Source organism: Toxorhynchites rutilus, chromosome 2 (assembly GCF_029784135.1).
Source record: "Toxorhynchites rutilus septentrionalis strain SRP chromosome 2, ASM2978413v1, whole genome shotgun sequence".
Lineage (NCBI taxonomy): Eukaryota > Metazoa > Arthropoda > Insecta > Diptera > Culicidae > Toxorhynchites > Toxorhynchites rutilus.
The window spans coordinates 322,837,301-322,861,072 of NC_073745.1; the positions used below are offsets into that span (position 1 = coordinate 322,837,301).

Here is a 23,772-nt window from a genome sequence, read left to right on the forward strand (position 1 = left end):
CGGTATGCTGAAGCGCCCCTGATCATCAAACATTGTGTAAAGGTGCTTGGAAGTTACATTCCTTACATTTTTATATTTTCTGAAGCGCTAGCCAATTTCGAGCCCGCGAGTACATCCACCTCTTTGATTTATCTCATATTACAGTTTTGTTCGTCAGCCAGTGTCGCTGACCAGGTTTAATTTTTTTTCCAACACGATCTCCAGTATCGCGAGTATAAAAAAATAAGCTCGGGTTTCTATGTGGCTCGTGGCGACAGTTCATTATTCACGCGTAAACAAATTACTGTTTACGATTATATATAGCCAATTCGATTGCAATTGGTTAATTGTATTTTCTCTCTCGAAAACCGACTCCAAGCACCTCCCATAGGAATTTGTACGAATAATTAATTGGTAATATGAAAGTTGTTAAGAGAGGAGTAATAAAATATACACGGTCGAAGACAGTCACTTTTAAACATTGTTTTCTTTAAATATATATTTCCCGGATAATTTCCAGAGAATTCAGTTCCAAGAATCGAGGTTGTGTTAGCGGTTTCTAGAACAGTAAACTGAACCGGAAGCCGTGTTTGATCCGGCAAAAGTGAAGTTGGAGTGCGGTGAATGGGAGTGTGTGAAGTTCAGTAATCTGGACCTCCCGAAGAAAGGGACGACACTGGAAAAAGTGTCCCCTACAATGCGTAGAAGTTCAGTGATCTGGCGACATGAATAGATATCTTCCAATGCAGTCTATTGTTAGGGAAAGATTCCAGTTTGCTAAAACCCAACGAGCTCAAAGGTTCCCGCTTGAAAAATTTCTCTATTGAAAGAAAAATTTTAACGCTTTCGCGTGAGTTCTGTTACAATACTAAAAAATTTATTCAAAAGTTTCACAATATATACATGGTTCCTTAAACTAAGATTGACGAGGAACATCTCCTCTCTCTCTCTTGAAAACCGATAACATATCGGTTTCGTTTAGATCATCTACCTTCCTTGTCCTTTCTTCTAGCGTATGGTAACGTGCAGTCTGAGACGGCTGCACTACCCTAAGAAAATACCTTAAGTTTATAGCACCTCGTCGGTGCGCCTATCTTATTCTTGGATTTCCCCTTTCCATCCTTCGCTCTAAATAACATCCTTTTATTTTATTACACCCTGCTGGTGTATCTGGCTGAGCGCAGCTAGGGATGGAAAAGGGTAATAAAAATGCATCCTAAATGATGCATGCATTAAATTGTTTACCGGACGCTATTTAAATATTCGTCCATTCTGAATTTATGACCGGCAATAATTTCGAACTACAAGCGTTTTCTAGCCTAACAAAACACTTGAGCTCTTACATCTTTTAATTGCCTTACATTGGTCCTTTCTAAACGTTTCTATACCTCGCTTGGAGGTCTTTTCTAAATATAATCTCAAATATTGCTTATCTTATGGATCTGTAACTCGATCCGCGATAAGCCTCAGCTGTCCGTAACATTCCGGACTCCGTAAATCTACTACATAGATTTACTCAATTATAGACAACTATCACGGTTTAAAATAATAGGAATATTTCTTGATTCTTCCTGAACTCTATTTAGCCGTATCATGTCTAATAACGAAGGCGGATCATCATTTCTTCTATTATTTTGTCTATTACTTCTTCTCTTTAATTTTATGTATACGTAAATTCCTACTATTATAATCATTGAAATAACAGTTATGGTACCTCCAAATGTATATACGTGTTTCTTTTTTTATAAAATCGTCTTCAGGTATTACTGTATCCTTTATATCTACCTTTTCATATGGATTTCTACTCGAGATAGTTGTATTCAAATTTTCATTTATGTTTGGTTTTTCTAGTACATATGGTAGTTTCTGAATAGGTTTAAAAAATATTCTAGCTTCCCCGTTATGTCCAGATATTTGGGCATAACGAATAGTTTTTTCTGTTAGGATCTTACAATCTGGGAACAGTTCTATGATCGCGTTCTTATAAGGCGGTGACATGGCTACATTATTACAATGGATTATTATCTTGCTAGGGTCGCTCGTTGTGTACAATATAGAGTTGATCTTATTCAATTTTGTTAACATGGTGTATGGTTCTTCCATCATCTTTGTTGAGCATTTTTGTTTTATCGTTTCATGAAGTAATGCTCCAGCTATGCAATCTGGAACTCTGGTTAATTCTGGCTGATTTACCACATAATGACTTTCATTAAGCTTTATTAAATTTCCATCTGGGTAAAAAAATTCATGTTTATTATTAATTGCTATTACATGGTGATCTATTTTTATAACACTTCCATTTTCAGGAATAGGGATTACATTGAATACTTCGAAGTTTTCCTTATTAATAATTACATTTTCCATTATTATATTTACTGTTCCATTTTCAATTTTAATGTTGTATTTAACTGCAAGTGGGTCTCTAAGGATTGAGTATCCTTCTGGTAATTGCTTCTTTATATTTTGAATTGCCTTTTGCATTTCATTTTCGGCTAAAGGGTGAGTCTTAATTATCCTGTATTTTCGAGTTATGCCATCAATCAATTGCAAAGCTAACGTTGTGGTCTCAAAACATTTTCTTGCGAATATATTAGTTCTTTCTTCGGAATACTTTCCCTTCAAAGATAACATTCCTTCATTTAGTCTACGAATTCTTACGCTTAATTCATCTCCCATATTTTTGCTTCTTTGATTCAATAGTCTCATGGTTTGTGAGATATCATGAAGTTTTTGCTCTTCGTGAATACGCAAAGACTGTACTTCGTCTTCCACATCATTACTCCCAAATAACAGGTCTTTCAAAAACCCAAGTATTCCACGACTCCTTTTTGATCGTGATAAAAAATTTATTTCTTGTTTTGCATTGTTACATTGTCGTTCTATCGACATTACAAGTTCTGTCAAAGCGCTGTCTTGAGTTACATTCCCCATGAACTTCAAGGTTCTTTCTAAGTTCGAATGAATAGAGTCTAGCATAGAAATATCGTCGTTAGGAATTAAGTTGGATACAATATTTGTCCTCCAAATTCCTCGCTTTACTATACATGACCCAACATGATCAAACATTAAACCCCCTTCCTCAATAGGCTGGATGTTGACGGCATTTGTCAAATTTACCAGTACTAGAATTGCCATTGCGGTTACGATAGCCTTTTGTATCGTGCCGGTATATGGTCTTATTTTACCTATGACTTTCTTTTTTGTTTGTGGCTTCGGTTTCAATTTTGACGCCAGCTCTTTTACATGCTCGATGTTAACCGTTTTTCTTACTCCCCATTCTTGAGGATTTCGCGGTCCCTTAATTTCCTCTTTACTCCCTGGGGCACTTTTAATTACTCCAACAAAGTTAAGAGGTGGTGAGGAAATAGTGGTATCTTTTGAGCTCTCGATTTCATTGTTCTTACTTACATCTAATACTGCTAATTTTACAGCTGGTCTAGTAATTTCACCTTTAATTGTTTCCACGGTAGCGGATCTAACTTGCCCATCCATATTAGTTGTTGTTCTTATCACCTTGCCCTTATGCCATTTACCTTTCTTTTCTTCATCGGCAAAAACCACGATATCCCCTACCTTTATAGGTTTAGTCTTCTCCAACCATTTATTTCTTTTAGTTAGGGTTGGGAGGTATTCTTTTATCCACCGATTCCAATATCCCTTAACAATTGATTGCGCTCTTTTCCAGTGTTGACGAGTTGCTTCTGCTTTGGAAACGTCGTCGATCGTAATGACAGCTTCACCAGCGCAACCTAACAGAAAGTGATTAGGAGTTAAAACCTCATCGTCTTCTGTATCTAAAGGAATATGCGTTAACGGGCGATTGTTAATGAGGAATTCAACTTCGGTTAGTATGGTTCTAAGTTCATACTCTGGTATGGTTTCTTGTTTTTGAGGTAAAAGGCTTTTAACTTCTCTCACCATTCTTTCCCATACTCCACCGAAATGCGGTGAAGCGGGAGGATTAAAATGCCATTTGACTCCGTCGTCTGATAGCCTTCTAAGAATTTTCTCAAATTCGTTTCTTGCTCCAATGAAATTAGTTCCATTGTCGCTGAACAACTCTTGCACTTTACCTCTACGATATTGTAAATTTCGGAAACATATAATAAAAGAGTCTGAGCTCATATCTTGTGCTAATTCGAGATGTACTGCTCTTGTTGTCATACAAGTAAACAAACATCCCCAACGTTTTTCAGTGCGTCTTCCAATAGACACGCCATAAGGGCCGAAATAATCTGTGCCTGTATACGTGAATGGCTTACAATATGGTGTAGTTCTAGAACGTGGTAGGGCTGCCATCATTGGAGGAATTGGCTCCGCAGACATATTTTTACAAAATTGGCACTTCCTTCTAACTGTCTTAATAGCAACTCTGATGTTTGTTATCCAGAATTTTTGTCGCACTGCCGCTATGGCAGTCTCCAGGTTTTTATGTCGATATTTTTCGTGATAATGACGTAATATCAAAGTGCTCACATAATGCTTGTAGGACAGAATGATAGGTGTTCTGGCTGAAGTTGGTAAACAGTTAGCGTTCTCAATACGTCCCTTTGATCTCATTATTCCATCCGTGCAAATTTCCGGGCTAAGTGCTCGAATTTCACTTCCCTTATGAATTTTCATTTTATTTTGTAAGAGTTCCATTTCTTTGGGATATGACTCCCATTGAGCCTTATATATTAAAACGAGCTCAGCATAATCCAGGTCCTCCTTGTCAATATTTTTATTGAAGCTTTGGTTCCTGCATTTTGATTTCAGCCAATCGATATATTTGAATGCAATTGCAACAGAACGCTTCAATCTCACAAAATCCGAACACCAATTTATGTGAATGCTTTTCAGACCACTAAACTCTTTCGATTGAATAGTGTGCAGTGGTCTTAATTCTTCGTCAGTGTCGCTTCTCTGAACTTCATTTGGCCAGTTTTCTTCATTATCATATAAGAACTGTGGGCCTGTAAACCAGATTGAATTACTATTTGATAATTTCGTAGCTTCATCCGCTGGATTATTCCTACTATTCACCCATTTCCACTGGTTTACGTATGTGGTTTCTAATATTTCTCCTATCCGTAAGGCAACAAACTGTTTGTACTTGCGTGGTTCTGAACGAATCCATGCTAATACAGTTTTGGAATCTGACCAAAATACTACTCTATCTATTGATAGACGTAGCTCGTTTTTTACTGTCTTAGCCAATCTGCTTCCTAATACAGCGGCTTGTAATTCGAGTCGTGGTATGGAAAGCATTTTAGTTGGTGCGACTCTTGCCTTGGCAGCCACGATATTGACATCAATGTGTGACTCATATACACTCCTTAAGTATACTGCTGCTGCATAAGCATTCTCAGATGCATCAACGAAGACATGTAGTTCTCGTTCTTTTGGGTGAGAAGAATTGGCATATGAACGTGGTATTCTTATTGCTCTTGCTTCTTCCAGTTTTGTGTGCCAGTTCTCCCATTTTTTCTTTAGTGCTGGGTTTAATTGTTCATCCCATGTTATTCCACTTTTCCAGAGCTCCTGCATTAGAATTCGAGATTGAATTGTTATATGTGATAATAAACCAAGTGGATCGTAAACACTCATGCTTTGTGAAAGCAGTTTTCGTTTCGTAAACTCCTGTGTAACAGGAATATCCACCTTGTAGCGAATAAAATCCTTTTTTGTATCCCAATACACTCCGAGTACTTTTTCATATGATTCCTCAAATTTTCCTAATAAGTCTTCTTTAACTTCCGTTCTATTTTCTTCCGGGATTTGTCCCAATAGCTCATTACTGTTGGATATAAAATTTCTGATATTGAAGTGCCCATATTTGTGAATGGTAATAACTTCGTTCACAATTTTTGAGGCATTTTCTAAATCGTCGAAACTATCTAGGTAGTCATCCACGTAATGGTTGTTTTGAATGGCCTCTACTGCCTGAAGATGACTTTCTCTGAATTTCTCAGCATTTGTGTTTTTAACAAACTGTGCGCATGCGGGCGAGCAGGTAGCTCCAAAGGTCATCACTTGCATCACATACACGTCGGGATCTTCGTCAAAGTTTTCCCTAAATAAAAACCTTTGGGCATTTTGATCTTCCTTTCTTATTTTAACTTGATGAAACATTTCTTTGATGTCTCCAGTTATCGCAAATTTTCCTTCTCTAAATCGTATTAACACTCCAAATAGCGACGTCGTTGCATCCGGGCCTTGTAATAAATTCGTGTTTAGGGACTCTCCCTTAACCTTAGCAGCGGCATCAAAAACAAGCCGTGGCTTTATGGGCTGTTTATTTAGGTTCACAACTGTAAAGTGCGGTAAGTAAAATATTTTTGGATCACGTTGCTGCTGTTCTGTGGGAGTGAGTTTTCTAGCGTATCCCTTGGTTTCATATTCCTTTATTTTCTCAACATACCATTTACGTAGACATTGATTTTTACGCATTTTTGATTCTTGACCACGTAGTCTGTTCATGGCTGATTGATAGCTATGCGGAAATTGTACATCCTCCTGTTTCCAAAGCAGCCCAATTTCATAACTTCCTTCTTCATATTTCAAAGTGGAATTCATGATATCAATCGATCTTTTTTCATCGTTAGACATCAAGGTTTTTACAGGTACTTTTATCCCGAAATCTTCTAGGCTAAAATAATTTTCCATCATTTTATTGAAATAATCTGATGAATCAATTTCGTCGTTCATCAGCACGTGTCCTTTCAATTTTTTATGTTCGTTAGTTTGCCCGAACAAAACCCATCCGAGTTTAGTGTTCTGTGCGACTGGTTCATTAAATTTACCTGATCGCGTCTCCCTACCGCTTATCAAAAACGAATGCGGTAAACCTAACAGTATTTTTGGCATAGCATTTTCATATCCTTCGAGAGTTATATCTTCTAAGTGATTGTATTCTCGTCGTAATTCATGAATATTCATTGACTGTGAGGGAAGAGATAATTCCGACACAGTCCTCAAATTATGTATGTTATAACGTTGATTATTGCATCCTTGTATACTTAGGGAAATTTCTTCACTATCTAGTTCTTGCTGAGTTTCGCCATTAGTCCAAACCAGCGTTAAGGGGTTGTTACGCCCTTGTGTTCCAAGTTTATTTTTAATATCAGCGTGAATCAAACTTACTGATGACCCAGGGTCTAAAAATGCGAAAGTTTTAATTTCCTTTTTTCCGCAGCCCAATGTAACTGGAAGGATTTGATACAGTATTTTGTTCTCTTTATTTACATGACAATTAACGCTTTCTGTATTATTAAGGTTAGCATCTCTCTGAGTTGCTCTATGCAGTAATGCGTGGTGTCTAAGTTTGCATCCATCGATTCCACAAGGCTTTGCGATCCTGCAATCTTTTGCCATGTGGTTTGTATAATTACAACATGCTAAACATAGCCTGTGTTTAAAAATAAAATCACTCCTTTGTTGAACGTTCATATTTTTAAAAATTGAACATTCTGATGTCTTATGCTCGTTTCGGCATGCGAAACACTTTGGTAGGCGCTTCGGCCTATATTTTTGTTCCTTTACAGCATGTGTATTCAAATATCCGCTCTTATGAGGTTTTTCTTTCCTCTCCGACTGTAGCATCGTGGCCAACTCTTCTTGAGGTTTTAACCAATTATAAAGGTCCTCTAGCGTCGGTATAAATGGATCAATTATATCTCTTGTTTTCTTTGTATCAGCTACAAACTTGATCCATTGATGATGCAAGTCGTTTGGAAGTTTTAAAACTAAATCACGAATCAATCTAGGATCATTGAGATATTCATCGTGTTTTAGTATTTTTATATTTGTCACGAAACAATCAAGCGATGTTACAAAATCAATCATTGTTTGGGGTGATCCAAAATGTGGATTCCTCGCATTTAGCATTTCCTTCAATAAATTCGAATAAATGGTTTCGGGATTTCCGAACCGTAGATTTAGTTTTTCCATTATTTTTGGAACATTAGCTTTATCGATTAAAAGAGCGCTCACTAATTTCAGCGCGTCTCCTTTGAGATATTTCTGTAAACGATTTATATTTTCTAAATCGGAAAAGTTTCCTTGAAGGGTAGTTTCTTCGAACGTTATTTTAAATCTAGGCCATATCTTATATGACCCATCAAAATAGGGGAGGTCTAAGAGAGATTGCCGGTGTAACAGTCTATTTGAATCAGGGGTTTCTTCTCTACCCTCGTTCTTAATTTTAAGAGTTTCTACTAGAGCCCGCATAGATTCTCTATGGATATTCATCATCTCTTCTATTGGTGTTGGTTGTGTTTTTTGAAGTCTTAACAATTCGTTCTCTATGGTCTTGCATTTGGGGCATATCCATCTTTCTGTTTGTTTAGGTTTTTTATTTAGGCCTGCGCATGTCAAATGGAACCATCGGTCACATTCATCGCACGCGACTAAATCGTCCCTAGAATCAGGCTCATTGCACAAGCGGCAATTGCCATTCTTATTCCTAATGAATTGATAAGACATGACTAAACTAAAATGGAAAAATCACACCTTTTTTGTTGATCCGGTCCTATCTCCGTCTTTCCGTGTTGGTGCTTGGGCGATTCTCTCCTTGTCCTGGGAGGCCTTCTGGCTCGGATGTTGTTGTCACCTCTGGTGGTGCTACTGCTGGTGCTGCTGCGTCTACTGCTGCTTAAGGTTTTTGCTGGTTAATTCACTTATATTTGTCTCCGTTTGAAAGGAACACTTTTGGCATCCACTGCCGGTTTCTTAATCAATTCACAATGTTTATTTCGGTTGAAAGAAACACTTTTGGCATCCACTGCCGATTGAAGAGTTCGCAAATTATCTTTGAAAAAGACTTTTTATTCGCGATTAACACTGTTGGCATCCACTGCCGATAAATTTTCGCGAATTATCACTTCTCGCATCCACTGCTGAGAAGAGTTCGCGAGTTAACTTTGAAAAAGACTTTTTATTCGCGATTAACACTGTTGGCATCCACTGCCGATAAATTTTCGCGAATTATCACTTCTCGCATCCACTGCCGAGAAGAGTTTCACTTTTGGCATCCACTGCTATTTGAAGAGTTCGCGAATTAACTTTGAAAAAGACTTTTTATTCGCGATTAACACTGTTGGCATCCACTGCCGATAAATTTTCGCGAATTATCACTTCTCGCATCCACTGTCGAGAAGAGTTCGCGAGTTTCACTTTTTTCCACTTTGGAAATCTTCACTGCTCCTCTCTGGAGCCACCATGAAAAATTTCTCTATTGAAAGAAAAATTTTAACGCTTTCGCGTGAGTTCTGTTACAATACTAAAAAATTTATTCAAAAGTTTCACAATATATACATGGTTCCTTAAACTAAGATTGACGAGGAACATCTCCTCTCTCTCTCTTGAAAACCGATAACATATCGGTTTCGTTTAGATCATCTACCTTCCTTGTCCTTTCTTCTAGCGTATGGTAACGTGCAGTCTGAGACGGCTGCACTACCCTAAGAAAATACCTTAAGTTTATAGCACCTCGTCGGTGCGCCTATCTTATTCTTGGATTTCCCCTTTCCATCCTTCGCTCTAAATAACATCCTTTTATTTTATTACACCCTGCTGGTGTATCTGGCTGAGCGCAGCTAGGGATGGAAAAGGGTAATAAAAATGCATCCTAAATGATGCATGCATTAAATTGTTTACCGGACGCTATTTAAATATTCGTCCATTCTGAATTTATGACCGGCAATAATTTCGAACTACAAGCGTTTTCTAGCCTAACAAAACACTTGAGCTCTTACATCTTTTAATTGCCTTACATTGGTCCTTTCTAAACGTTTCTATACCTCGCTTGGAGGTCTTTTCTAAATATAATCTCAAATATTGCTTATCTTATGGATCTGTAACTCGATCCGCGATAAGCCTCAGCTGTCCGTAACACCGCTGCTTGCATCTTTTTTTTTGGAAACATCCATCCATTCCAGCGATCGTACCTCAATCGTTGCGCAATCATAACTGAGTGGATTTCCGAGCGGCACTCGCTTATATACCGATTAGTGTGATTTCAATAGCCTGTTTCGAAAGCAATTTTAGGGCTATCGAAACAAGTTTTGGGTCAAAAACTAATTTTAGAACCCGATGTTTGAGGTCCGTAAGGCGAATTATAATTTCCCTGGGAATTGCACATATGTACAAAATATTAGTTTTAAATTATACGTAGGAAACAATTATTCATAAATTGTAGTTATAAGTTCATTTCCTATTTTTACAGTTTTACTCACGTTTAGTCCCCTTAATAATTCCTTTTAATTTCAAGAGCAGGAACAATCGTTTTCTTGGTATTTACTAGGTTAGAAATTAGATTAATCTATATGTAATCCTCGATAGTATAAAGCTAGAATATAAGTTTGTTTAGGATATGTTTAGGCTTGGTTATTATAGTTGTACTCACTAGATAATAAGTATATATAATTAATTTTAAGTATTGCGAAATTCACTTGTAAATTCATAATTTCAACTAGCACACGTTATCGATTTGTTTATGATTCTTTTTCTCCTCTTGCACTTACCCCGACCGATGACAGATCTACCGTTCCTGTCTTATCGATCCGTCACAGGTAGGGTTGTTTTTCCTCGATCACCGAGGGACTTATTGGTGAAGATGCGCAGCCAACTAGGGATGACTAACACTCCCCCCAGGTGAGCCGAAGGCATCGTCGGCTTACTCTTCTCCGCATCGAACTTCCAGAACCGCCAGTTTGGTTACAGGTCGATCGTAATCGCCAGTTGATGTCTCTACCGTAGCTGACCGGATCCGTCCATCTTTGCTTGGATGAGTAGCAATGACCCTACCTCTTGGCCAACTGTTTCTCGGGAGGTTTGGGTCTACGATGACCACGATGTCGTCCACAGAAATTGGCTTCTCGTCGGCGTACCATTTTGTTCGTCTCGTAATTTCAGGGAGATAGTCAGACAGCCAGCGTTTCCAAAATTGGTTGGCCAGCGCCTGGGATGTACGCCAGCTTTGCTTAAGAAGGGCACCACTGTCGTCCAATGACGTGAAGGGTTTCGAGCCATCGGATGACCCCAAAAGGAAGTGGTTGGGTGTGAGTGCGGTTGATGATTCGTTATCGATGGGCACGTGAGTGAGTGGCCGGGAGTTCAACGTGCCTTCAATTTCAATTAAACAGCTCCGCAGAACTTCTTCAGTTGGCTTCTTCGAGGGACAGATGACCAATAAGTTTTTCTTCACACTCTGGATCAATCGCTCCCAACTACCACCCATGTGTGGAGCCAAGGGTGGGTCGAATGCCAGCTTGTCTCTGCCGTAACAAATTCTTTGGCGACCTGGTCATAGTCGATGATTTCCCGGAGCCTTTTAAGCTCTCGGCTGGCGCCAATGAAGTTTGTTCCCCGGTCGCTTCGAATAGTTCTTGGTGTTCCCCGTCGACTCATGAAGTTTCGTAATGCGATTATGCACGAATTGGTGCTTAGCGAGTTTACCAACTCGATATGAATTGCTCGTGTCGTAAGACATGTGGCGATCATTCCCCATCTTTTCTCTGTTCTTCTTCCAATTACGACTTCCATGGGGCCGAAGTAGTCGACGCCGATGTGCGTAAACGGTCGTGTATAGGCAGCTAACCGCTCTGCTGGGAGGTCCGCCATGATCGGGGGTCGAGGGACAGTAGACTCGTTTTTGCAGCGCTGGCAGTTTTTTCTGACGGTTTCCTACCGAACGCGAAGGCGAGAGATCACGAATCTTTGACGCATCTCGTTCACAACGACAGCATGATTTTGATGACGAAATTTTTGGAGTTAGTGGTTAATCAGCAGAATGGTCACAGGGTGGTCGTTTGGAAGAATCACCGGACTTTTCGCGTCTTCGGTGGCGTATTGACAGGCAGCTATTCTACTGCGCATTCGCATCACTCCACGCTCGTCCAATCTGGGCAACAGCTTGTATAATCGGCTGCTTTTAGGAAGGACATTATCTGATGTATTCTTGCAGTTGGCGGTCAGAAGGACTACCTCTTCGTTATAACCTTCCCGTTCAGCTAGACGGAACAGGGAACCTTCGGAAGCGTAGAGTTCTTCTCTGGACAACGGGCCACTTTCGATGGACCGTTTGGTTCTCCGTCTTCGGCAGTTTTCGATGAAGCGATGAACGTAGGCAACCACATTGTTGAGTCGTTTCCAGCTTGAGAAATCCGCGACGTTGATAATTGAGTCGGGCGACAAGTGATGAATCATGAGGGAAGATCGCAATTCGTTGTCTGTTCGCATGGACTTCGAAGAGGATTTGGGCCATTCCGCTTCACTTCGATAGAGGAAATCGGGACCTCTGAACCACCTGGATTTTGAAGAAAGGTCAGGCTGCGTCTCCCACTTGGTGCCGTCATCCGCTACATTTTGTTTGGACGGTACCCAACGCCAATCTGCTGCTTCCGTGGCATCGAGTATTTCGCTGACCCGAAACGCCACGAAAGTACTGTATCGTCGATGGTCCGAATTTATCCAGCTGAGTGGAGAGGGATTGCATATCCGTCCGGGTTAATCTGGCCCCTATGAGAGCTGCCTGCAGCTCCAGTCTCGGGATGGAGTGGAATCTCAGAGGGGCTACCCTGGTTTTTGCTGCCACTAAGGAACAGCAGATGTTGTCGTCTAGATTGAAACGGAGGTACAGAGCAGCTGACATACCATTTTCGCTGGCATCTACGAATGAATGCAGTTGTACCTCGCAATTGTTGGGTATCGCCGAAGATCGAAGACACCGCGGAATTCTGACGTTCTCCACATTTGGCAGCACTTTTAGCCATCATTGAATACCGGCTCGCCACACTTCTTGGAGGAGTACTTTTAAGTACATCAGGAAATGGGAAATCAGTCCGAGGGGATCGAAGATAGTCATGAGGATCTGCAGCATTTGGCGTTTTGTGATTCGACGACATCCGTTGAGCAGATCGGGGTTGAACCGGTTCCATCCAATTTTGTATATGAATTCATCGGATTTAGTGCACCACCACATTCCTAACATTTTCTCCGTCGCCATCGGTCCCGTCGTCAAATCCATATTTTTCTCAGTCATACTGCCTCCTTTCAACGCGCTTAATACTTGTTGCGAGTTGCTCACCCAGTTACGGAATTCAAAACCTCCGGCGGGATGCACTTGGCTAACTTCTCGCGCTAGACGAATGGCGTGCTCTGGTGTGTCTGTGCTGAACATCGCATCGTCCACGTAGTGACGATTCTTAATTATATCTGCTGCCTCCGGGAACACTCCTGCGAATCGTTCCGCATTAATGTTTTTAACATACTGGGCGCTGGCCGGGGAACAGCTGGCTCCGAATGCCATTACGTTCATCACGTAAACCTGGATCTCACCATTCTTGTCTCTCCAGCCCGTAGACCGTAGACAACCGTAGCCAATGTTGGTCTTCCGGTCGCATGAGGATCTGGTGGAACATCTCCTTTATGTCCCCAGTAACCCCGACGCGGTATTCATGAAATTGTAACAATATTGCGACGAGAGAACACAACTGGTCGGGGCCCGTTAAAAGTGCCGAGTTTAGAGAAATACCAAAGACTTTTGCGGCTCCATCCCACACTATTCTTATTTTACCGGGTTTATTCGGGTTAAAAACTGGGAAGATAGGTAAATACCACACTCTTGGGTAATGCGTTTTTAGCTCATCGTCTGACAGTTGGCGCACGTATCCTTTGACCAGATATTCAGATATCTTCTGTTGCAGAGCGTTGGCTAGTTCCGCATCCTTCTGCATCCGCCTCTCAAGTCCGTAGTACCGACGTAGCGCCATATCCTTACTATCTGGAAAACGGACACCGTCGTAGCGCCATAATAGACCGGTCTCAAATCGGGTACCGTTGAACTTGGTAAGAGATTGAAGTAGTGAAGCAGCTCTCTGGTCGTTCGTGGATAGCAGTTTTTTGTATGTTTTCATTATTCCGAGACTATCCATCGAAAAATATTCTTTCACCATTTGATGTACATCATCATCGGATTGACGGTTACATTCGCAAACGTGAAACGTATAATGGACAAAGTTTGCAGCGTCATTGGCACAACATCCGCCACAGATTGCCCATCCCAGTCTAGTCTTAACGGCGATTGGTTGTTCGAAATTCCCTTCTTTACTTTTCAGTACCAAGCTGACAGGGGCATGTTTCAGACCGATGAGTATACGCGGACGGACATTTGAATAGGACTCGATTGGTAAATTACGACAATGCGGATACCGTTGAGCCATCTCTTCCATATTGAGGGACTGGAATGGCAGCATCAGCTCTCTCACTGTTCGAACTCCCTTTAGTTGATACTCCTTAGCGTGGTTCTGAACTCCGGCTATATGCACATCCACCATACAGGAGTTCGTCTCATTGCGTTCAGTTCCCCCTGTCCATCGAAGACACAGTGGATTGGCGGGACCTTTCAACTTCAGGTGGTCGGAGAAGTCTTGGTCCATTAGGGATACTGCTGATCCCTCATCAAGGAAGGCAAACGTTCTGACAGCAATACCGTTTCCGCGCAGAGTAACAGGAAGATAACGGAACAAAACTGCATTTGCAGCGGACTGGTGTGTGTTACATCCGTGGAATGTGCTAGGTCCTGCCTGTGGAGCGGCTGGTGGAGCTTGACTCTCATAATTATTTGATACTGGGTTATGAGATTTAAAGTCATTATGGAGCAACTCATGATGATAGAAAGTGCAGCCATTTTTTCCACACGATTTTGAATTGCATTTCCCCTCGTGGCGGCAGAGACACCGGCGACACAATGAAAATTCCCTAACAGCAGCCCATCTGGCATCTCGGGAGAATTGTAAGAAACGCTTGCAGTTCGATGCTGTCTTGCATCTACCATTACATACCGGGCAATTACCGGTGTTAGGTGTCGATCTTTTCGTAAAATTTCCACCGTCTAAAAATTTGGGAATATTTTCGGAAGCAGTCTCCAGAGCGGGCTCGGAATGAGTGTGCAGAAACGCACCAGACTTCTTCGATGTATTCATTCCTATTCTCGTGGGGGTTTGTTCTACTACGGAAGGTATTGTTAGAAAACTGGCAGCCTCAGCGAGAGAGAATACCCATTCACCAAAGGTCGTCAAGTTGACCCTTGAAAGAGTTAAACGGTATCGAGCCCACTCCAGCTTCAGGGTAGGTGGCAGCTTGTTTACTAACTGATGGAGGAGAGAGACGTTATACATGTAATCATCCAAACCGCACGCATCGACGGTTGCACAAAAGTTTTGTACTTTGACGGCAAGGTCAACCAGTGCCTCGGGCCTATCCTCTTTAATCGTCGGAAGTTGATTTATTTTCAAGATCAGCGAATGAATAATCGCTTCAGGCTGACCGAACAGCATCCTTAAGGTGTTGATGACGTTAGTCACATTCGCCGGATACATAAGGCAGCTCTTAACAGCTTCATATGCCTTTCCCCTGAGACACTTCTGCAAACGGATCATGTTCTCTTCGTTTGAATATCCGCACATAGCGGATGTACTCTCGAACGTTGACACGAAGATCGGCCAATCCTCAGGATTCCCAGAAAAGATAGGAAGGTCCTTCGATACCGCCTGTCTTGAAACAAGTTGGTTCTGCGAGGGAGGGGTAGCGTTGAACCAAGTAGGCTGCTGGTGATTATTGAACAATCCTTCGCCTTACGGACCTCAAACATCGAGTTCTAAAATTATAATTCCGGAAGAAACCCCCCTCCGTTGTTACCACTCGTAACATTTTAGTTGTTGTTTTTCCTCGATCACCGAGGGACTTATTTGTGAAGATGCGCAGCCAACTAGGGATGGCTAACAACTAATAAGCATATAACGCGTAGACATTTTATCTTTCAAATAAAGTGTTTATCATACCATTTCGTTCAGTTATTTGGGAGCTATTACGGCTCAAAATCTCGTTCTCCGGCGTAACGCTTTCGTTTTCGAAACTTCGAACTTACACCCCAGTATAGAAATGAAAGACATAGTCCTACGTCAAAAGTAGAAGGGTTTGAGACTAAGGGAACGGACGGAACTTTGACGTAGGACTGTAATTGTTCAGAACTTCTTTTTTTAATGCAATTTTTTTCATTCTCCAGAAATCTGTTAGTTTAATTCTTTTGAAACTCTAAATAGTAGCCCTGAAAAGAGCCGTTTGTTATATGTACCCATAACCGTCGAACGGTTTGTAACGGTTTGTACTCATAATCGGGAGCAGTAGCTTTTTCGGTGGAATAATGTTCGTTTGCAGACTATCACAATCAAGTCGTAATGGTTCTACTGCTCAATCTATCATAGAAGGAATTGAGTCATTGAGAATTATGAATATGAGTCATGAAGATTAATATTTCATTTCGTTTCATTTTTGTGATGCGATGTAATGCCGATCTCAATAGGTTCTCGCATGATAATCGCTGCCATCCTATTAGTATTGATATCATTTTTCGCTGTACAGCCCGCAGCCCGGAAGACACTCGCTTATGATGTTCGTCACCCCGTCATATACAGAAGTCATTCCCTAACTGGACTTATCTATAACAGGGCGTACGTTAACTGGGATGTAAAGTAGTTATGTATCAATAATAGATTTTATCTTGAATTCGATGTATTGCTTTTGCTGTTTTGCAGTCCAGTTAGCGAGTAAAATTCGATAAGTGTATTGGTTTTTCGGTCCAATTAACGAACCTCTTTTATTTGTTCAATTGTACACTTCTTTTATTATTTCCACTGTAGACGTCTCAGGCAAAAAAAATTGTTGGATAAATTTGCTGTCTAATGGTATATCTTATAACATATATCGTAAGAACGATTCTGCGTAATATGCATTTGAAAACTCTTATTAAACGTTACATTTTTCGTAGAGTAACCCACCTATATAGAAATCGAAGACGTAGTTCTACGTCAAAACAAAACTAAAAATTTTCATTAGGTTGGGGAAAAAGTATTCCATTATTTTTGGGTGAAATTTAAAACTATTTCTAATGTGCTCCGTGTTGTCCGATTTGGGTCAAATACCCCGTTTTGTTAGAAAATTTGTTGCCAGTCTTCATAATGTCTCTATCACAGAGGTCTTGGTCCTTATTAGCGAAAAAACATAGCAATAGATTTTTATAATATTCACTTGATGCCAATTTCTTATCACTCTGGAAATTTTCCATTGCGAGAAAAAGGTGATACTCGTTTGGTGCCAGGTCCGAGCTATATGGTGGATGCATTGAAACATCCCAATCAAGCTCTAGGAATTGTGTGGTCTTTTTTTTCTAAATTATAGTGACTTTCAACACGTTTCGGCTAATTCGTCACTTTTACTCCCATTTTTGGAAGAATGTCGGGAGTGAGAATTGAACTCGTAATCTCCGCGTGAGAGGTATGGATGTTACCACTTACGTCAGATCGCCTCCACATTCTGTGGCCTTGCGTTGTCCTGATGGAACACAACACATCTTCTGTTGGCCAATTCTGAACGTTTGTGGTCAATCGCTAGTTCCAAACGGTCCATTTGTTGACAGTAGAGATCATAATTTGATGTATTGAACATAAAAAAAATTAAAAAAAATTTAAACAAAAACTTCAAAAAAATTTTTTTTGGAAAATAAATCAAATTGCACGTATTTTACTGTTGCAATATTGACACCATAAACATCAAATACATTTTCACCGGCCTGGCTTGCATTTTCGCATTTATGAAATAAAAAATGTAAAATGAACCGAATTTTCTCTTTGTTGACCTCCATTGTTAACACCGTGTAACTCACAACTGAATGGAACAAACAAAAAACAACAATATTTTTAGTGTGAAATTCCACCTTTACAACGAGCCTGAACTTGAAATTGTATGATCGATATTACGCGAGATATTGATCACTAAAGTCAGCCAACGAGAAAAAAATGGATAACTTTTCCCCAACCTAATATAAACATATCCAGTTAAAATCATTCATGCGCTATAAGAGTACCGCGTTATAGGAGGGCTGTCGCAATTTCATCTCCGCGTTATATGGAAACCGCGTTCTGAGAGTACCGCGTTATAGGAGGGTTGACTGTACATAATTGAAAAAGTTAGAAAGTTGTCAAAGGAGGTATGAGGATGACACAAAAATTTTACTGTATCGTAACCGTGTGAGTAAAAAAGTAGATGGGTCTGGGCCTAGGGGTTAACATAATGAGTTAACATAATATTAAGATCGCGACTACTCAAGGTATCATGGTCTGACATGTGTGAGTGTACTCATTCGAACCTCTGACTCAATAGCCAGTTAAATTATTTAAATGCATTTATATATTTCCAAACAACATGTTTAATATTATGATATCCTGGACTACAATTACATAAATTGTTAGAAGCAAGACCTACACGATAAAAACGTGAATTGAGCACGAATTGATTGGACAATAACTTGAAAATCACAAACCACGCAGAAAGGTTTTATGGTTTGTTTACAAATATAACTCAGTTGACCTTCAAGACTAAATACATGATGGCTGCAGAGCGGTTTTGACGTATTAACTAATTTGGAGGTAATTCTCCATTGGTTACAATTTCCAACGCCGAGGCGATGCAACGATGTGAGGTACGGAGACTGCTCGGACTCTATATGTCCATCTTTTAAACATTATAGACATAGTTATTATTGATTTTATACTTGTTTACGTTACGCAACGTAGTTTTTGATCAATCACATCTTTGATAAATTCATGAGCAATCACTTCGTGAGTAACTCAATAGATCCATAAAATGTATCTTTCACTTGAAACTTCGTATTTCAAAAATACGAAAGACAATAGCTATTGATTATATGGTTCCCAAGTCATTAATGGAAGTTGATTTGTTCTATTAGCTCCTAGTGCTGACTTGCTGTGGTTACCCCACTAACCCCATTTTTCTTTAAGACAATTGTTTTTGTTAATTTATTTTCCTTCTTTGTTTGTTTTATAGAGACCTTGAATTCAATAGTTCACCAGTCTTCTCCAGAAATTGTCAGGAATTGTTTGAAATACTATTGCAGCGAAACTTCAAAATGATAGAAGTGTGGTATCGAAGGACAAATTGTAGTGATAAGAACAATCAGGCTTATTTTGCATTTCCGGGATAAAATTAACAATAACGCCCTAAAGTCCACTAACTTTCAAGTTTTTTTACTTCCAAAACCATAAATACATTCTGTCAAATACAGTATGCAATAAAATGTTTATCTACCCCCAGTGAAAAATTAGATTTCTTCCAAAAAACCCACCAAAAATTGAAACACGGTGCATTGTTCAGTTTGTTATTATTTATGTAAAAACAAAGCCAATTTATGCGAGCTCAAAATATAAAACAAATTCTTTCGCATTCGAGACATGGTGTTAAAAAAAAAGTTCAAAAATAACACGAATAAGTATATCCACCCCTCTGGCTCATATAGTTTCAGAACTTTGTGTGACCACCTTTGGCTTGAATGACTGGCCGGCATCGTCTTGGCATCGACTCCACAAGCTTAGAAGTGGTTTGCGGGGTGATTTTGCCCCATTCAGTTGAGATTATCTGCCGCAATTGCTGGATACTCCTGGAGCTTAATTTTCAAAATTGACTAGAGATGTTCGATCGGATTAAAGTCGGGAAAAAAGTACTGACTACTCCATAACCTTGATATGTTTTTCCTTAACCCTTAACCATTCATGTTGGCTGGTTTCTGCTAGGAGTATTTTATGTGGAAAGTTGGAAATTCGAGAAAAAAGAGGAAAAAAAATTCGATTTCGGTTGCGCACTACAAACGAAAAATAAACACACTTTTTGAACATTTCGTTGATGGAAAAATTGTTCGGTAAGTTTATCTTCATTAGTATTTTACGTTTGACATCAAGTTTTGTTGTTATGGTAACAAAAAATTACAGTTTTTCGGTAAAAACCATAACCCGCCTTGAGGCGGTGTTGGGCAGCTGAGCGAAAAAAAATCAGACTCCTGCTGAAGTGTACTCTACTGAAAATGAACATTGGATACATCTGTTTTGCGGAAATTGAGTCTATTTTTGTGTTTTTTATGTTTTTTATAGGTTTGATTTCCAGCACGGCATGGGAACATGACGAAGTAGTTCCTGAAGACGGCTTCGGGAACGATGGTGAATACTACAATGACCAGGAAATTGAAAAACAAGAAAAAAAACAGTAGATAAAAAGCAGTCAAATGTGTCCGGCCTACTTGTAGGACCCGGAAAGTTCACTGGATCCGCAGACAAAACTGATCCGAAGTCTACTGAATTCAAAAACATAAAAAAATCAGATTTTTTTGGAATCCTCATTTGAAAATTCATTTACCGAACTTTCGGACTGAGGTTACGAAATCCTATCAAGTCCAGATATTTTGCAGAACTCCCGGAAGCCCACGTATTATCACCACAAAGGAACCATCCACTTCGAGGCGAACGTATGTTCCACCCTCTGATGTCAGGCATGATAAAATGAATCATTTTCCAGATACTCCGGAAAGAGGACTTGCAAAAACCCCAGATGCACATCGAAAACGCAAGTCATATACCGTAAACCGGGGGCAAATTGATCATGATTTTCAGAAAAATGTGAATATTTCCGAAATATTTATACCTAATTATTTTTGAAATCAGGACTGGTGCTAAGGCCACAAAACGTTATGAAATGTTCTGTTGAAAAATATCCTCGAGCGTTTTCTTTTTTTGACGTAGGACTACGTCTAACCGGAAGATATAGGGGGTGAAATGGAAATCTAGGCACTGAACAAGTAGGAAAAAATGCAAGATTTGGAACGCTTATAACTCGAGCATTTCTCAATAGATCGCAAAGGTTTTTGCATCAATTGATAGGAAATATATCTACGCATCTATCATAACGAATAACATTTCATTTTTCTTGAGATAAATAATTGAATAATTGTGAAATATCAAGCATTGTCAAAATACACTATGTGCTCATTTTTGATTGGTCCATTTTGTGCTCCTCAAATCGTACCGACCAAAACGGGCAACCAGAGCAGCAGCGAAATAGAATGAAGCACGATTGGAAAGGAAAAAGAAAAAAAAATGAGCGAAACATTGGTCGCAGTCTCACACATGCGTAATTCTCGAGCCAGCCAGTCAGCTTAAAAATCCCCGCTCCGCTGCCGTAACGATCATTCTCATTCAAACCGTATACCACATCGGTTCGCATCACAACACATCAACAAACCAACCCAAGCAGCCATGTCTGGACATGGTAAAGGAGGAAAAGTGAAGGGAAAGGCAAAATCCCGCTCGAACCGTGTTGATCTGAAGTTCCCCGCAAGGGTAGCTAGGCCGAGCGCGTTAGTACCAGTGCACCAGTCCACCTAGCCGGCGTTATATAGTTTCGGCCACCGAAGTGATCGAGTTAGCTGGCAAAGCTGCTCGCGACGATAAGAAAACCCGCATTCGGAACAGAACACATTCGGTTCGGTGGACATCAAGACAACAGGCAGTTTCAGCGAGTGGCGAGTGGCAAACGCAATCGCAAAACGGCATCAGGTAGCAGAAGAAAAAAGTTTGTTCTTTATACAAACTGCTTTGGTGGCAAATCCAGAACAAGGCGACATCAAGGGCGTTCGAAATGGTTTTTTTTTCAAAACCACGAGTACTAAGTTTTCTAAATTGGAACCATTCCATAAAACAAGGCGCTTTTCAGGGCCATTAAACCTTCCAAAAAAGAGTTTAGGAAATAAAGTTCAATGCTTTCTAAACCATCATCCAAAATAATAATAAAACACAAATTGATTTTTTCATAATTTGTTTGCCAGGATCTGATGAGTATGTGAATTTAGCAGTTGTTCTGAGCTTATTGATAGTTGGGGACTTTCCTGATTATTGAAAGTACAGTAATTTACTATTAGTTCGACATTTAGCTAATTGGACGGACATGTAATGCGACTTATTTAGTTGGACAGTTTTGTAAACATAGAGATCCAAATTATGACCCCACATTGAAAGTCGACACGGTACCACTGTCATCGCAAATGTCCAATTACAGGTTAAAATCGCCTCTAATGCGACACTGAGTGGCGCTTCGGCACGTCGCATTGAATGTAATTTACTGTACAACATGTCACAAAGCTGGATGGGAAGAAATTTTCCAACTGTGAAAGCTGTGGCGAGTGGCAAACGCAATCGCTAAACAGAAAGGTTTAGCTGAACAAGATGGGGATATCGAGTGATAACAAAACAATAAACTCTTTAGATTGAAGATAGATTTGTGATCCTGAAAAGGACACTTTTTAGCTTGCATCTGAATCCAACGAGCGAACAAATCGTAATGAATGTATTTTTTTGCCATCGCTCCCTTTTAACGCTCATTCGTTCGTCTCGTTGGACTCGCCTCTTTGGCTGAGTCTGCCGATTTGTCTCTATCCTGTGAGTGTGTACCGCTAGAGTATAAAACGCGCGGACCCCAAAAAAATATCTTATTTTCTTTCAAACCGTAAACCCGTGTGGTTGTACGGCATCGGCATCGTGGACGTAACAAAGGAGGACAAATTAATGGAAAGGCAAAGTCCCACTCGAACCGTGCAGGTGTGCAGTTCTTCGTAGGTGTATCCGCCAATTGCTTAGCAAGGGTAGCTAGGCCGAGCGCGTTAGTATCAGTGCACCAGCTGGCGTTATATAGTTTCGGCCGCCGAAGTGATCGAGTTGGCTGGTAAAGCTGCTCGCGACGATAAGAAAAACCGCATTCAGAACAGAACACATCAAGACAACAACAGGCAGTTGCAGCGAGTGGCGAGTGGCAAACGCAATCGCAAAACGGCATCAGGTAGCAGAAGAAAAAAGTTTGTTCTTTATACAAACTGCTTTGGTGGCAAATCCAGAACAAGGCGGCATCGAGGGCGTTCGAAATGGCTTTTTTCAAAACCACGAGTACTAAGTTTTCTAAATTGGAACCATTCCATAAAACAAGGCGCTTTTCAGGGCCATTAAACCTTCCAAAAAAGAGTTTAGGAAATACAGTTCAATGCTTTCTAAAACAATATCCAAAATAATAATAAAACACAAATTGATTTTTTCATAATTTGTTCGCCAGGATATGATGGGTATGTGAATTTAGTAGTTGTTCTGAGCTTATTGATTTTCACCAATTCTTAAATTGCTTCTAGATTGAAAGTACAGTAATTTACACTTATCTCGACATTTAGCTAATTGGACGGACCTGTAATGCGACATATTTAGTTGGACATTTTTGTAAACATAGAGTTCGGGGTCCAAATTATGACCCCACATTGAAAGTCGACACGGTACCACTGTCATCACAAATGTTCAATTACAGGTTAAAATTACCTCCAATCCGGCACTGAGTGGTGGTAATGCGACGTGCCATTTACTGTACAATATGTCACAAGCTGGATGGGAAGAAATTTTCCAACTGTGAAAGTTGTGGCGAGTGGCAAACGCAATAGCTAAACAGGAAGGTTTAACCGAACAAGATAGGAATATCGAGTGATAACAAAAACACAACACCAAAGGTTCTTTTCAGAACCATCAACACGTTCATAAAGAGTAAACAGTAAACTAATCCATTTTTCAGGTAGATAGGTAGGTATTCACGTAGGAGAAGAAAAGAAAACAATAAATTTAAAATATATATTTAACAAAAGCTGTCCCCTTTGTATAGTCCTACGTCACTCCGGTTATGTCCCCGACATTACCCACCCGTCTTTTTTTATCCCAACAGTTTATTTTATTAGGCTCATTTAGCAATTCAGCTGTAACAGAGCCGAATTCATTCGTGTACATTTTTTATCTTGAGATAACTTTTGTTGTATATTACACAGTTGCCATTTTGAGGCGTAAGAGTATCGCTATCTATCGATAAACATTTGTTTTTTATCTATAA

The 23,772-nt window shown here is 40.0% G+C and overlaps 1 protein-coding gene across 6 annotated transcripts in view; it reads left to right on the plus strand.

The window, feature by feature from the left end:
* LOC129764388 (calmodulin-binding transcription activator 1) overlaps positions 1 to 23,772 on the plus strand; it is a 675,564-nt gene that overhangs the window by 3,062 nt on the left and 648,730 nt on the right. The gene's annotated exons all lie outside the window — the stretch shown is intronic.